An 18,075-nucleotide genomic window follows, 5' to 3' on the forward strand; every position below is an offset into this window, starting at 1 on the left:
GTCATGAAGGAATCTTGAAAGTACAATATTCTGGGTAAACCAAGAAATCAAAGGAGAAATCAATGATTACATGAAAACAAATGAAAATGAAACCACAATGGTCCAAAATCTTTGAGATGCAGCAAAAGTGGTTCTAAGAAGAAAGTTTATAGCAACATAAGCCTACCCCAAGAAGAAAAATCTCAAACAACCCAACCTTATACTAAAAGGAGCTAGAAAAAAAGAACAAACAAAACCCAAACCCAGCAAAAGGAATAATAAAGATTGGAGCAGAAATAAATGATCTAAAATGAACCAAAAATAAAACCAATAAGACAGATCAATGAAACCAGGAGCTGGGTCTCTGAAAAGATCCGTATAATTGATAAATCTCTAGCAAGACTCATTAAGAGAGAGAGAGGGAACCCAAATAAACAAAATTAACCAATCAAAGAGGAGAAATAACTACCAACACCACAGAAATACAAACTACTGTCACAGAGTATTATGAAAACCTTTATGCTGACAAACTATACAATTCAGAAGAAATGGATAAATTCCTAGAAACATAAATAACCTACTAAAACTAAAGCAGGGAGAACAGAAAATCTGAACAGACCTATCACCAGCACTTAAATTAAAACAGTTATCAAAAAACCCCCCTAAAACAAAAGTCCAGGACCAGACAGCTTCACAGGCAAATTCTTTCAAACCTTGAAAAAAGAGTTAGTAACTGTTCTTCTTAAATTATTTCAAAAAATACAAGAGGAAGGAAAACTTCCAAAGTCATTCTTTGAGGCTGGTATCATTCTGATACCCAAACTGGGTAAAGGTACCACAAAAAAAGAGAACTACAGGCCAGTATCTCTTATGAATATAGATACAAAATTTCTCAACAAAATATTGGCAAACCAAATCCGAAAATATATTTAAAAAACATATACCATGATAAAGTGGGATTTGTTCCTGGGATGCAAGAGTAGTTTAATATATGTAAAACATTTGAACTGGTAAGTCACATTTTAAGACTAAGTCACATCTTAACCATATGATCATTTCAATAGAGGCAAAAAAAAAAAAAAAAAAGTATTTGACAAAGTACATCCATCTATGATAAAAAAAAAAAAAAAAAAAAACCTCTGCAAAGTATGTCCAAAGGGAACATACTTTGATATAATACAAAAATCAATGTACACTGGGACACCTGGGTGGCTCAATGGGTTAAACGTCTGCGTTTGGCTCAGGTCATGATCCCAGTCCTGGGATAGAGCCCCGCATCAGGCTTCTTGCTCTGGGTGCTCCTCCCTGTGCTTATGCTCTCTCTTTTACCCTCTCTTTGGCAAATAAATAAATAATATCTTTATTTTAAAAAATCAATGTACAGAAATCTGTTGCACTCCTATACACTAATAATGAAGAAGTGATATTAATAAAACAATCCCATTTACAATTGTACCAAAAACAATAAAATATTTAAGAATAAATGTAACCAAAGAGGTGAAAGATGTGTACTATGAAGAAAGAAATTCAAGATGACACAAAGAACTAGAAAGATATTCCACATCCATGGGTTGGAAGAATATTGTTAAAATGTCTATGTTACTTAAAGCAATCTACAAATTTAATGCAATCTTTACTAAAATACCAACATTTTTCATAGAATTAGAAAAAGCAATCCTAAAATTTGTATGGATCCACAAAAGACCTCAAAGAGCCAAAGCAATCTTAAACAACAACAAAAAACAAACAAACAAAACAGAGGAAAAGAAAGCTGGAGGTATCATATACATACAATGGAATATTATTCAGCCATAAAAAGAATGAAATCTTTCCATTTGCAACAACATGGAGAAAACTAGAATATAATGCTTAATGAAATAAGTCTGTCCGAGAAAGACAAATACCATATGATCTCCTTCATATGTGGAATTTAAGTAACAAAACAAGCACGGGGCGGCGGTGGCAGGCAGGGAGAGATATTCTCTAATAACAAAGCATGGTTACAGGGCGGGTGGCAGACGGGAAAGTTTGGATGGGCATTAAAGAATACACTTAGCATGTTGAAAAAAATAAAATCATAAAATATTTCAATATTAAACAAAAGAAAACTATGACTACATTTACAATAAATCATAAGCTAATTATGTTAAAAGTGACATTCGTGGTGACACTTTTTCAGGTGGTAATAACTAAAACCTAAGTGAAAGTAATTTCCAGGTTGCTGATAAGCTCCTTTCTTCTCTTCCCCTGATTGTAACAGCCAAAACAATTTATTTGTAATAGCCAAAACTGCAAAACAATTACAATGTCCCTTAGCGGGTTAATGTTCAATGGTGTCACATCCGTATCATGAATCCTACTTAGCAATGAAAAAGAGTGAGCTATTCATAAGTGCAACAACTTGGATGTATCCCCAGAATAATGCTTGGTAATAAAAGCCAATCCCAAAAGATTATATGATTGCATTTATGTAACATTCTTGAAATAAAATCACAGTAATGGAAACAGATGAAGTGATGAGGTGGATGTGGGTATAGAGATAGCATGCGAAAAATCTCTGTGGATGCTTGGGTTTCTTGATCCACGTGCTAATGCAGAGATATATTCTTTTTGTGAAAAATCTTAGATTTTTACACTTTGAGTTATATACTTTTCTCTATGGCATCTACTTAATAAAAGTTTTCTTAAAATTGATCCTAGTCTGCTGTGATGGGAAAAGCAAATTTATGATAGACAGAAAACTATAAAATAATGTAATAGGATGAATTCTATTGTGGTTCGTTGCTTTCAGTTTCATTACTCCACAATTATAAAATGAATAATACTACAGTCAAAAAGTTAATCTCCTATATTTATTAATGATAAATGAGTCTTTTTATGTTCTTAATATTCACTTTTAAAAGAAACAATGCTAATTTAAAAAATTACCCTGCCTGTGTTTTACAGTAGATCTTGCTAAAGTAATCAGACCTATCAGTAAGAGTCCTTTAACTTGAAACACCCAATCTTTCTTTCATTTAGAAATATTTTATTACTAATTCAGATTTAATTATCGTATTTCTGTAGTTCCATCCAGCAGAGGTTGGTGTGATAATGGAAGTACTCCGGTAAAATGACTCCTCGTCCTATGTGGCACTGGGTACTTAAAATGTGACTATTTCTACTCATCACTGAATTTTTAAGTCCATTCAGTATAATCTAATGCAAATTGAAAAAGTTACATGCAGCTTTTGACTACCATATTGGACAATATAGATCTAGAGCTTCTGTTAAAAAATATATTTGATATTCTAAAGCTGTGTTTTAATACTTTCTTTTCCTTCTTGGTATTTTGTTACATATATGAAAAAACAGAACAAACTGAAGGAAAAACCTCCCTTGAATTGGTGTTTGGAATTCCTAATTCAGTTTTCAAAAGTACTTGTACTTTTACAACAAGTCACTGACATTACGTTTTTTAATGTTATCACTGGGTGCACACCTTTACTAATGAATTGCTGTTACAGAGTTTCTGAAACTCTGGCTTGTGAAGCTCCCAATTCATAGGAGCATCCACAGAACAACATGTGTAGATTTTTTTTTTTTTTTTTACATATAGTTTCTAGAAAGCCCCATCTAGATTACCAAATGATAATTATGGCAATGGAATCTTGAAGTTTGCACTTTTAACGGTCTCCCCAGTGATTCTTATGCAAACCAATATTTAAAAGACTGTAAGCTACAACATTCACTATTTTAACTGATACTCTGTTTTAGTACCTGTTAATGTCAGTTTACTACAGCATTCACGTAATAAATGGGAATAGTGTCTTTCCCGAAAGACACAAGATGGACATCTAGCCAGAAATTTTTTTTCTTAAGTACGTGATTTACTACAGGCAAGGGGATCGCTTACACAAATGTTCGCTATTTTTACAAAACCCAAAGATCCCCCAAAGTGTGTAGAATACTCATCTCTGTGTAAGCTTCATGGGTTAAATAATATGGATGGAAACTTTAGATTGCAGGAGTCAGGCCACATTAAGATTTCAAATGATTTTCAAGAACTATATTTCCTTAGTTCAGTGGTTTTTAAACCTTGGTGAGTATGAGGATTACCTGTCAAACATGGTGAAAATGCATAGATCCACTCCCCATCCTACTTCAATGAGCCTCATCTCTGTGTTCTTTACTGTAAGGTAACTGATAATTTTTAGAACTCTAACTTTTGAGAATTTCTGTTCTAGCTTTCAGACCCAAAAGGCAAATCGGTTCTTTTGAGTATACTTATCTAAGATACAAATTACTTTTATATACAAGGTATATTAAAAAATACTTTTGTCTTCTCACCACCACATAATAGTACAATTCTTCTTATACATTGTCTTTATCACAGCACTCTATATTGTCATTTAAAAACACAGAATGACTCAAATACTGCTTTTCCTCTTATATGAGTGAGATTAACTCTATCATGATATAGCCAACAGTGGTCCCTAATATCATAATTGCATTAAATACTATTTTAGTTATAAAAACTTCCAGCCTTTCTCAGTATCCTATTGTCATGTTGTAGTTTTGCTCCCTGCCCACATATTTTTTCTATTTATCAATCTATAAATAAGAAGGGTTGCCCTTTGCCTTATTCTCATAAAGTTGTGAAAATGGACTTTTCTACTCAGATTAATGGCTGGAAGAGAAATGGATATATACAGCTCCTCATCCACTTCCCATATACAAATATGTTTTACTTGATGTTTCTTCTCTTTCACTCATGTTTGGTTGTCTCATACACTGAATAAACCGCGCTCATAAAATACTTCAATTCCCAGCTCCAATTACTACTGTTGTTCTTCTGAACTCTGACTTGTGATGATTTATTTGTAAAGTTAAAATTTCCAAAATATAATGAGCCACTGCCAATTCCTACCTCACCCCCATTCCCTGTTCAATTGTTTTCTGGGAATTACTATCTGATTGGCATAAAAGATAACTAGCAGAACTTTAAAAATATCCTAATAAAACAATCAGTAAATAGCAAAAAAAAAAAAAAAAAAAAAAAAAACCAAAAACCAAAAAAAATCCAGTAAAAGAATGGACAGAGAATATCAACAGGCAGAAAAGGAAATACAAATGACAAGATGCTTAACTTTACTAAAAACTGATGAAAATAAATGAAACATTATTGCTTTCAGATTGGCAAAGGTTTAAAAAAATAATCAAAAATTTTATTTTGACAAGAATATAGATAAATGCATACTCCCATTCATTTCTGGCATGAAGTCAGATTGACAATACAGCTTAATGGTATCTTTCCTAGAGAAATATTCATTTGCACGAACAAATGCTTGCCTTGGGCACTATAATTAAATAAATAGGAACACCTTCAAGTTTTTGTGTAAACAAGGAAGTGGTTAACAAAACCACAAGATATCAATATTACAGACTGCGGTGCAGTTCTTTTCATTGACAAAAAGATGGCCTAGGACACATGTATATGTAATTCATAAAAAATGCAACAACAAAGAGATTCCAAGTGATACATTCTACGTGGTTTTATTTGTGACAACAAAGAATGTTTGTGTATGTGTGTATATAAACACAAAGACATACTTTTATGTTTGTATATATACACATAATTATATGTATGCAAAGGCATAGTAAAACGATCTACAATGGCATACCAAATCAGTAATAGGGGCACTCTCACAGAGGAGAGTGTGACAATAGAATACAAGTGAGTCTTTTCCCTTTATTAGTCAGTATACTGTGAATTCACAAGTCAAAATATATTTTTCCTATAACTAATGCAATTAAGAATCCGTATTGAGCAGGAAAGGCCTTGCTCATCAGACTGCCTCAGAAACTGGTTCCTGGGGGGGCATAAGAACAGTTGCCCAATATTCTGGTTGATAAAGATACTGAGTCAGAATGTAGGGAACAGAGGGGTGTTCTGATGTCTGTCTTTTCTCAATCTGGTTTCACCTACACTCCATGTATTTTATATTTCTCCCAGATTTTAGCCTTAGGTAAACTGTCAGGATTAGGGTTGGGAATATTGATCACTTTTCTCTTCTTATGTATTCTAATGGGAAGCTGAGGCAGCCAGCATCAGGAGCTGTAAAGCCAGATATCACATAAAATCACAAGTCAAATAAAATATTTATAAGATGCATTTGAATTTGCTGAAATATACCCCTTGGAAATTCATCTTAAGAGCCCCTTTGATACTTGGCTAGTACAAAAATATTAAACAACATAAAAAATACAGTACACCAAGAATCAGTATGTTGCCTGCTAGAAGCTGAAAGTGGCACCTAGTGTGGGAAGGGGGACAGGTTTGAGGTAGAAGGTATGGCAAAGACCCTCCAGGATCAGTATCTGAATGCTACCAGGAAAGACTCCGAGTGCCCCAAGGCAAGTGGGCTTCCTTATCCTGGAAGAACTTAGAAAAAAGACTTATAGAATTAAGCTGCCAGATCAGGAAGAACTCTACAGAGTACCATAAAAAAAAACTTTTTTTTCCCCAGATTTTATAAATGAACTCTCTTTCCTACCTGAATAAGAACAAAGTTGAGACTTTGTATAATCTTATTTCCCATTCTACATATGATAAATTAAGAAGAGAGCTACCAAATATGGAAAACTGTTACTGCCCCTTAAATCTTTATTGAGAATTATACTTGCCCTATATAAATTTTAATCTCCTTCATAGTCCCTGAAGGACCAACTTAAAAACTAACCTCCAGATGTGCCATGACTATAAAATCTCTCCAATCAACATAATGACCAGCAATGCTCTATTATTTTCTTTGTTCCTTTACTTTAAGCTCTGCTTAGCTTTTCTTTTTCTAACAAATGTTTAACCAAGTCTCTTAGCAATGGATTCAGTTCCTTAAAGACCTACAACTCATCACAAACTGGGAAATCTCCAGTTTGCATCAGATATTAGTAGTATCCAGTGGAATATCTCTGTGCATTTAAGATGGAGCTAGGAAATGTTTAATGGGAAGTGGTTTCATTATAACAAGCTGCTGAATTATTTACACCAATAAAAATTTATCTGCTGGAGTCGCCTGAAAAAAGATTATCCTCTTGGTATACAGAATTGTTGTCTGCAGTGAAATAAGGATGCACAGCACTGCCATCCTACAAGCACCATAGGAACATTTAAATTATTCTCCTATCTCTCATTGTCTTTTTGTGTTTGGTAAAGGGAATTTAAGGAAATTAATGCCTAGTTGGACTGAAAATAATGACCACAAAGCATTATCATTATCTCTAGAAGATTTTGCAGATTATATGTTTTTAACAAATAGTTAAAACTCCCAAGTCTCAGTATGTGTGTGCATAGACACACATGTGCGAGTACACACACACACACACACACACACACACACACATATATATATATATATATATATACACACACACACACCATATATATATATATGGCTTGAAATAACCATGACAGTGAATAGGGCTCCTATCCATTAGAAAAAACACATCATGGAAAAAATATCCATTAGAAAAAAATACTCCATGAATTTTTCTCATCTACATCAGATAGGATAGGAAAAAAAAAATTTAGATTGCCATTAAGTTAAGAATAAATTCTTATAGAGTTGGGATTTAAAAATGTTATAAATTCTTCTTTCATTTTAGTTGTATTGATTTCCTCCTTTAGATTCATGGAAAGTTTTCTACAGAAATATTTGAAAAATAGGCCAGGTAAGGAATATTGTCCATTCGAGAACTTCACTATCGAAACTGTTAGTTTCAGAGTGCCTAGATGGCTCAGTGGGTTAAAGCCTCTGCCTTCGGCTCAGGTCATGATCCCAGGATCCTGGGATCGAACCATGCATCGGGCTCCCTGCTCAGTGGGGAGCCTGCTCCCCCCACCACCCGCCACCTGCCTCTCTGCCTACTTGTGATTTCTGTCAAATAAATAAATAACATCATTTTTTAAAAAAAGAAAAAAAAAACTTGTTAGTTTCTGCACCAAGATGGTGATGTAAGTAAGCTCCTGAATTTTTTCCCTCCCATAGATGCACCATATGAACAGCTAAACATGGAGCAATTTCCTCTGAAATTCAAAAACCAGCTGAGTAACTCCTACACATAGGGCAAATGAGAAAATATCCACACTGAAATGGGTAGGAAAGGCTAAGAAGATACACTCATCATAAGCCCCACCCCCAGCAGAGCATCATAAAATAAAAGGTGAAAGGTTTAGACCATACATTTGGCATTGCAATTTTTAAGGCTCCCAGCAAAGGAATGAGTCCCCAAAACACCTCTATATAAAAGCCAACAGGGCTTGTGTTACTGATTCCACAGGACTATACCAAACAAAAAAGCAGTTATTAATGGGAGCATGAGCACTCACCATGGCTATCTACCCAGGGCTGAGGATGGAGGGAGAAGGTAAGAGTGCCTATCTCCCAACCATTTTCTAGAAGGGGTTTGGCTGCATATTTTAAAAGTTGCAGCCTAAGAGTGCAGCTGCTAATTGGCAAGCATCTAGGTGCTCACTGTGATCATCCCAAGAGCCCAAAAGAGTCAAAAGTCACTTCCCCTGCCTTCTCCCTATGGCTCACTTGAGTAATAAAAACAGGATGCCAGGGGCACCTATGTGGCTCAGTGGGTTAAGCCACTGCCTTGGGCTCAGGTCATGATCCTAGGGTCCTGGGATCGAGTCCCGCATTGGGCTCTCTGCTCAGCAGGGAGCCTGCTTCCCCCTCTCTCTCTGCCTGCCTCTCTGCCTACTTGTGATCTCTGTCTAATAAATAAATAAATAAATCTTTAAAAACAAAAACAAAACAAAACAAAAAAAAACACAAAACATAGCCCATCCCTCCCTTAAAAAAACAAAAACAAAAAATACAGGATGCCAGTATCCCCTCAGAAGGAGCAGTTTCACACATCTAGAACTTTATCATTTGTAGCTTCGATCCAAGGGACAGGCTCCAAAATTACCTAGCTTTGATAACCAACAAGGTTTGCATTCCTGAGTAGAAGGCAGATGCTTAACTGCCTGAGCCACCCAGGCAACCCAAGGAAGTGGTTATTAAATGAGCTCAGGAGAACTACCCCAGGCTATACACATGAGCCCAACAAAAAGGAAATTCAAAGACCAAATACAATAAGGATGCTTAATCAGTTATCAAAATGCTCTTAAAAAAAAAAAGTCCAGGATATGAATTCTATTAACCATTCAAAGAATTAGTACCAATTCTTATAAAGTTCTTCCCAAAAAATAGGAGGTGAAGGAACACTTCCAAAATCATTATACAAAGCCAGCATTATACTGATACCAAAGCCTGATAAGGACACTACAAGGAAAAAAAAAAAAAAACATTATAGGCCAATATCCCTGATGAATATAAATGCAAAAACCTTCAAGAAAATACCAGCAAACCAAATTTAGCAAGACATGAAAAGGATCATATACCACAATCAAGTAGCATTTATTTCTAAGATAGCAAGGATGGTTCAATATATGAAATTCAGTAAGTGTGGTAAACCATAGTAACAAAATGAAAGACTAAAGTCATATGATCATTTCAACAAATGCAGAAGAAATATTTGACAAAATTCAATAATATTTCATGATTTTAAAAAAAAACTTAGACAGACATTAAGGAGAACATGTGATGTAATGAGCACTGGGTGTTATATAATATGACTGACTGATGAATCACTGACCTCTACCTCTGAAACCAATAATACATTGTATGTTAATTAATTGAATTTAAATTTTAAAAATGGAAAAATAAAAACAAAAATAAATGGATAAACAAAAAAACACACATGGCTATTTTAATTAAATTATAATGAATTGTAATCTATTTTTGATGTACCTAGCAAAGTCTCAAAGTTCCTTTTGATAACGTTTTCATGGTGAAACCTAGAAGCACTATAACTGTTGTGATGAGATCATTTAAATTAAAAAAATGCTTTTAAGTGTTTAATTTTAATAAAAAAAATTTATACTGCACCATTTTGCAGTAAATGTACATGTACCAATTATAAATACCCATGCCTTATTCCATGTTCTGTTGACAGTTCCATTACATTTCTGATGGTTACAAGAACAGTCTTATCTCTGGAACTCTGATGCTTTCTGTGACCTACCGTGCTTCTTACAAAATGCTTATTTTTAAGGAAAAGAACAACAAAAAAACAAAAACAGCTCTCAGCAAACTAGGAATGGAAGATGTTACCTCAGCACCATAAAGACCATATGGGAGTCCACAGCTAATATCGTTCTCCATGGTGAAAAGCTAAAGGCTTTTCCTCTAGGATCAGGAACAAAACAAGTTGCACACTATCATTACTTTCAACATAGTACAACATAGGAAGCCTTAGAGCATTGAGGCAAGAAAAAGAAGTAAAGCATCTGAACTGGAAAGCAGGAGGTTAAACTGCTTCTGTTTGCAGATAACACAATTTACATACTGAAACCTTAAAAACTCTGCTAAAATTTTTGAGTATTATAAATTTTTTTAAAAGGTAATTTTTCAGTAAATGTACAAGATACCAAATCAATATACAAAGTCAGTTTTATATATTTCTACATACTAACAGTGAACTATTGGAAAAAGAAATTAATAATCGCATTTACAAGTAATATCAAAAAGAATAAAATACTTAGCAGTAAATTTAACCCAGAAGGTAAAACGCTGAAAACTGTAAAACAATGATGAAAGAAATGGAAGAAAATATAACTAAATGGAAATATTTTCCATGTTCATGAATTGTAAGAATTTATATTGTTAATACACACTATCCAAAGTGATCTACAGATTCAGTGAAATCCCCAACAAAATTCCAATGACACTTTTCACAGAAATAGGAAAAAGCAATCCTAGAAATTGTATGGAACCACAAAAGCCCTGAAGAGCAGAGCAGTTTTCAGTAAAAACAGGCAATGGTGGAGGCATTATACTTCCTGTTTTCAAACTATATTACAAAGTTAGAATACCTAAAACAGCTGGTACTGACATAAAAACAGACACACAGATCAACAGAATAGAAGGGAAAGTTCAGAAATAAAGAGAAAAGAACCAAGAATATATAACAGGAAAAAAGACAGTTCCTTCAATAAATGGTGCTGTGAAAATTAGATGTCCACACGTAAAGAAATAAAATTAGACCACTTTGGGGCTCCTGGGTGGCTCAGATGGTTAAGCGGCTGCCCTCAGCTCAGGTCAGGATTTCAGGGTCCTAGGATCAAGCCCCGCATCTGGCTCCCCGCTGAGCGCTGTCCCACTCCCCCTGCTTGTGTTCCCTCTCTAGCTATCTCTGTCTCTCTCTCTCTGTCAAATAAATAAGTGAATGCTGAGCGGAGAGCCAGATGCATGACTGGATCCCAGGTCCCTGGGATCATGACCTGAGCGGAGGGCAGACACTGAACCATCTGAGCCACCTAGGCGCCCCAATAAGTGAACTCTTTAAAAAAAAAAAAAAAAAATTAGACTATCTTATGCCACACACAAGGATCAACTCAAAATGGATTAAAGACTTGGATATACTTGAAAACATAAAATTCTGGTAAGAAAAGATAAGCCAGAAGCTCCTTCACTGCACAGCAAAAGAAATCATCAAGATAGAAGGCAACCTGTGGAATGGGAGAAGCTATTTGCAAACCACAAATCTGATAAGGGGCTTTAATATCCAAAATATACAATGAATTCATGCAACGCAAGAGCAAAAAATAATAACCCAATTTAAGAAATGGGCAAAGGATCTGAAGAGACATTTTTTCAAAGAAAACATACAAATGGCCAACATGAACATGAAAAGGTGCTCAAAATCACGAATCATCATGAAAAGGTAAATCAAAACCACAAAGAAATATTACCTCATCCCTGATAGAAGGGCAAAGAGGGGTCCCCATACCTGGACGCCGGCCTGGTACCGCGCCCCAGCTGCGCTCGCTTGCTGCCGCGGCCGTGTCCCAGTGTGCCGGCGCCACTGGGCACCTCGCTCCCCATGGGGCCGCGGGACAGGCTGAGGACTGTGTGCTGCTGCTGCCCGTGCAGGTGCCTGGAGGAGCCCGCCGCGCCGCAGGAGAAGCCCCTGGTCAGTGATAGCAATCCATATTCTTCATTTGGAGCAACTCTGGTGAGAGACGATGACAAGAATTTTTAGAGCATGCCCCTGTCCCACACAGAGGCAGATGACGACAGAATCTTGTACAATCTGATAGTCGTTCGAAATCAGCAGGCCAAAGATTCAGAGGAGTGGCAAAAACTCAACTACGATATCTACACCCTGCAGCAGATCCGGAGGGAAGTGAGAAATAGATGGAAACGCATCTTAGAGGATTTAGGTTTTCAAAAGGAAGCTGACTCTTTGTTGTCCATGACGAAACTCAGCACCATTAGTGATTCTAAAAACACAAGGAAGGCTCGGGAGATATTGTTAAAACTGGCTGAAGAAACCAGTATTTTTCCAAGCTGGGAGCTCTCGGAGAGATACCTCTTTGTTGTGAACCGTCTCATTGCTCTCCATGCAGCAGAAGAGTTCTTTAAAATCGCCAGTGGAACTTACCCCAAGAAGCCAGGAGTCCCAAGCCTGGCCAGAAAGAACTGCACTACCTTCCGTTTCCAAGTCCCTAAAGGACAGTCTAGGAGACAGAATTAGGATCCCCCTGCTGGTACTCAACAGCCAATCCGAGTTGGACAAATGCATATAGAAGACAGTAAGCAAGTGGAGGGCTAGCTAAATGAAAAATCACTCTAAATCCTACAAAAAACTAAGGGTTTGGAATATTTGGTCTTCAAGAGGATGTTATGATAAGAAATGTTTGGGTTGTGTTGAAACACACTTGGGATCTTCTATCAGGGATATGGTCACTGAGATCTTTCCTCCCAGCTGATTAGATCTCAAGAACCCACTGTCCCCATTTTGGTTTTGGTTGTACAACAAGCCTATTGGGAGAATGGGATGTTCTAGGTAAGAAAACAATAAGACTGATAAAGCTATCATTGAGCCCAAATATGGACTACTGAATTTTAAATAATTGCTGTGTAATATAAGCTAATGCTAAAATAATACCAGGCATCATGTAACCTTTCTTTGATTTGGAAGCTCCTTCAGAACTTTGCAGGTGTCAGAGACATCATCTTGAGTGTAAGTCAGAATTCTTCAGAGGTTCTGATGTAGCAGATGATAGGAATATCTAACAGAAGGGACTTCCAGATAGATCAATCCCATGTCAAAAAGCTCTGTCTTCAGTGGTGGGACATGCATCTTAAATTCTTAACATTATCAATACTTGATTACCTCATTTTGGCATCTCATCCATTTCAAGACCTCAAGGCCATGGTATGTTATCTGGGCTAACTTCTATCAACTGAAACATTTGACCTCCACTTCCTCCTCTTATCTTTAATCTGCTTCTGGCTCAGCGACAGAGTCACACTTGCCAAGAGACTTGCAGCTCTGTTACACAGAGGGTCATTGCAGGACTGTCTTCTGGATTTTCAAGATGGAGCAATGCTGCCAATACAACTTGCTTCTCTCCACAGACTGAGAAGTCCAGCCTCGGAAGTTACTTGCCACTCAAGCAAGGAGCTTGCTGGGAAATGACTCATGGTTCACATTATTGAGTAGACTTTCAGAACCTGTCAGATGTATTGGTAGATGACTGAGAACACTGGCAATATTTTTACTCCTACAGACTTTGTTCTTCTGACTTCAGGTAAAGGGTAACTTGTCTTTAGTTTGTCCAGAGGATGGTGACTTGAAAACTTGCTGACCAGCAATTTTAGTAGTATATACGATGTTTGAAATATTTCTTAGAGGAAGATACATGTTCTTCATTTATTAATCCATTGCAGATCAACTTAACTGACATGTTTCAGGAAGATTCTTTCTAGTATAGTAAGTAAGCCAAAAGTTTTATTTTTTATATTTAATGTTTAACTTCTCTCTCACATTGTTTAAAATTAGCCTGCAGATGATTTCCCTCACTTCTGTAGGCTCTTGCGAGATAAACGTAAAAGGGTGAAACAAATAAATAAAAACAAAACAAAAAATAAATAATAAATCTTTCTAAATCGTATTGTTTCCATGTCTGTCCTTGGAATTTGTGTTTTGTCTTTCTACCTTTTTTGCATCTTTGGAGAATTAATTGTAAACATTGTCTTTATTTTTGGTAATGTATGAATAAGGATAAGAATGTCTCTATGAGTATAAGAAACATGGAATTATCCAGGAATTTTTCCTTGCAGGGAATTAAAAAGTTTTTCTATTTAAAAAACAAAAATAAGAAGGGCAAAGAGGAAGAAAAGAAATAAAAGCTTGCAAGGATATGGAGAAGGAATCCTTATATTGTGTTGGTGGGACTGTAAACTGATGCCACCACTGTGGAAAACAGTATGAAGCTCCTCAAAAAATTAAAAGTAGAATTACCATATGATCCATCAATTTTACCTTTGCATACAGAGTATATTGCAAAAAACAAATCACTCTCTTGAAGATCTATCACTACTCCTGTGTTACAGCATCATTCACCATAGCCAGGTATTACATATCCTCAGATGTTATTTATCTGAGGATGCAAAGTAGAACATGGTTACTATGGTTGATAAGACTATGATGGATATGTTCATTCAAACGTTGGAATCCTTTCAAAAATTTGTATCTCAAACAAGAAAGTGGTACACTTGAAATACATTACAACTCTATCAATTATACCTCAATAAGGTAAAAAAATAAACTGCATTATTGGGGAAAAAACAAAATGCAGAAAACCAAACTGTCAAAACTTTAATCTCTTTCTGATTTAAAGACAATGATGAGATACTAAGTGCTTTAGTTGACTCCTAGAAATTGAGGCCTCCTGCTTACAATCAGAAAGAGTTCCAAGAAATTGTTTAGATATACCCTTGTCAGGGCATGTGATAGATGATATGTTTCTAAAAATAAGCCATTATCAAAATAGCATATCCATAGAACAATGGTTTTCAAATGGGAAGGATTTTACCCTGGCGGTGTGGGGGGGTTGCTGACAATTTCAGCAAACGTTTTTTGATTGTTACAACTTTGAGTAGGAAGTTTCTAGTGCCTTGAGGTCAAGAATATGGCTGAATCTAAAATGCACAGGAAAACCGTGTATAAAAAAGAATCATCAGTCCAAAATGTCAGTAATGCCAGAGGAGAAAAATCTTTCTTTAGAGTCCTACCTTCTTTAACTCCTTTATCTATTTATCTATTTTAGTCTAAACCTAAAATAGAGTCTACTTACTTAAGAATTCTCAAACTCTAAACCCTAGGGCATTAAATTTATGAATACCATTCTTTGGCCTATGAAAAAAATAATGACCTATAGTTCAAACTAATCCTACACACACACACACACACACACACACACACACACAGACCAAAAAACCCCACAAAAACCCTTTGGTATTTAATATTCTTTTAAAACTATACTCTGAACATTTTTTATTTGTAGAAAGAGAAATTGCTTATTAGGGATGAAGAGAATGAGGAGAAAAGCTACAGACTGGTATAAAATATTAATAAAGGACATAGTTGATATCCAAAATATGCAAAGAACTCTTTAAAACTCAACAATAAGAAAATGAAAAACCTGATTTTTAAAAAGTTGAAAATCTGACCAGATGCCTCACCAAAGAAGACATGCAGATGGCAGATAAGCCTATGAAAAGATACTTAACATCATAGTTCATTAGAGTAATACAAATTAAAATAATGATACCACTACAGGCCTATGAGAATGCCAAAAATCCAGAACAGTAACACCAGATGCTAGCAAGGAAGTGGGGCAAGAGGAACACTCATTCACTGCAGCTGGGAATGCAAAATGGTACACTCACTTTTGAAGACAGTGTGGTTATTCTTTAGAAAACTAAACATAGTCCTAACACGCAATCCAACAATTGAGCTCCTTGGTATTTACCCCAATGAGTTGAAAACTAAGCCTCCGCAAAAACTTTTACACAGATACTTACAACAGCCATATACACAATTTCCAAAACTTAGAAGCAACCAAGACGTTCTTCAGTAGATGAATGGATAATAAACTGTGGTACATCTATGCAATGGAATTACTCAGCATGAAAAAGAAATGAGCAACTGGTTCATGAAAAGACATGGAAGAAACCTAAATGCATATTATAAGTGAAAGCAGTCAATCTGAAAGGCTATACATACTGTATGATTTCAGTACTGTGATATTCTGGAAAAGGCAAACTAGAGAGACAGTAAAGAGATCATGGATATCCAGGGGTTAGGAGGTGAGGGAAGACTGAGTCAGTAGAACTCCGAGAATTTAGGGGGAGAGTGAAACTATTCTTTATGATACTATAATGGGGCATATGTCATTATACATGTTTCAAAATCCATAGAATGTACACTCCCAAGAGTAAACCCTAATGTAAACTATAAACCTTGGGTGATAGTGACTTGTAGGGTTTTTTGTTTTTTTGTTTTGTTTTGTTGTTGTTGTTGTTGTTGTTGTTGTTTCTAAAGGTTTTATTTATTTGACAGAGACCATGACCTGAGGCGAAGGCAGAGGCTTCAACCCACTGAGCCACCCAGGCGCCCTGTGACTTGTAGGTTTATCAATTGTAACCAATTTATTGCTCTGGTGCAGGCTGTTCATGATATGGGAGGCTATGCCTGTGGAGAGTCAGGGAGTATATGGGCATTCTGTATTTTCTGCTTAATATTATTGTGAATCTCTACTCTGATGTACAGTAGAGATCTGAAAGTAAAGTTTATTGCATAAATAATTACTAGTACCATAAATCAGGATAAATCATTCAAGTTTGTTTTCTACTCTTTTCCTTTTAGCTATCTCTTTAGAAAAGGAAAGCTTTTATTTTCCATGCGAATGCATAGAAGCATAATTTAGTTTTGAGTCAGGATATGTTTATTAGGCAAGTAACTCCTGAGTCTGAAGCTCATATAGCCCCCATAAACAAATTTCTAGATGGGAAGAGCCAAGAGTATCTATGTGGCATTACATAGTTTGCTAGAATTCACATGCTTTAGGATATAGCCATGGCTCTCTTCCTAATGTTGCTTTAGTTTCTCCTAATTGCCTGGGGTGGTGCTGGTCCTCTGGCTCTTAAAGACAGAAGAGAAGTTCCTGATTTGCAACACTTGCCAATCCTCATGATGGGCATATTCTCACCATGGCCTATGTCAAGGTACAAACTATACAAGGCTCACAAAACTTTTCATCCTATTTTTATCTCCTGTTGCATTTCACCCAATTCCTTTGTCCTCTCTTTGTTTCTATACTTAAGTTTAAAAAAAATATCCACTGTTCCTAAAACTGATTTTCAAAGCGATAAGGAGATTTCAATATTCAGAAGTAACTAGAATAATTTGTTGGATCTCCTTACCTGGCCCAACTGTTGGAATTTAACGTATGTAACTTAAGAGTTAAGAAAGAAAATAATCATTTAAAATATTTTGGTCCTAATCACATTTTTCAGGAAAGTGAAATAAAGCACAGAGAAAATAATGCATATTTAAGGAGCACAGTCACATGACAGATAAGGAGTTACCATTTCCCCCTGCCATGATGCAGGAGATGGATGAGGTTTCTATGTGGCTCATTTTGGTGTAAATTTCAGGGATCTCTAGGATTTAACTACTCCACCTTCTAAATAACGTATGTGAATAAGCAGAAATGATAATATCCAATGATAATCTCGAGTCTACTCTCATTTGTATAAAACCATTTGCAAATTTTAGAACATTAATAAGTAATGATGTGACAACTCATAATAGATTGCCATGATCTGATTTGTTTTAAAACAGGTCTTTAAAGTAGATGTTATTATGTCCATATGACTTGATAAGAAAAATAACATTGAGAAAGATAAATAAAATCTTTTTAAAAAATTCAGTGTTTTATGTATTTGACAGAAAGCAGCTGGAGTGGCAGGCAAAGGGAGAGGGAAAAGCAGATTCTCTGCTGAGCAGGGAGCCCAATGCAGGGCTTGATCCTAGGACCCTGGGGATCAAGACTTGAGCTGAAGGCAGACGCTTAACTGATTGAGCCACTCAGGCACCCAATACTAAGTGCTTTTAAGGTATTTTTTACCCAAGGTCACAGAGCTAATG

At 35.8% G+C, this 18,075-nt stretch overlaps 1 pseudogene; it reads left to right on the plus strand.

Annotated features, from left to right (window-relative positions):
- Positions 1 to 11,933: 11,933 nt before the first annotated feature.
- Positions 11,934 to 13,145, plus strand: LOC131835335 (melanoregulin-like; annotated as a pseudogene).
- The last annotated feature ends 4,930 nt before the right edge of the window (positions 13,146 to 18,075 follow it).

The sequence above is a fragment of the Mustela lutreola genome, chromosome 7, assembly GCF_030435805.1.
Source record: "Mustela lutreola isolate mMusLut2 chromosome 7, mMusLut2.pri, whole genome shotgun sequence".
NCBI classification, from domain to species: Eukaryota; Metazoa; Chordata; class Mammalia; order Carnivora; family Mustelidae; genus Mustela; species Mustela lutreola.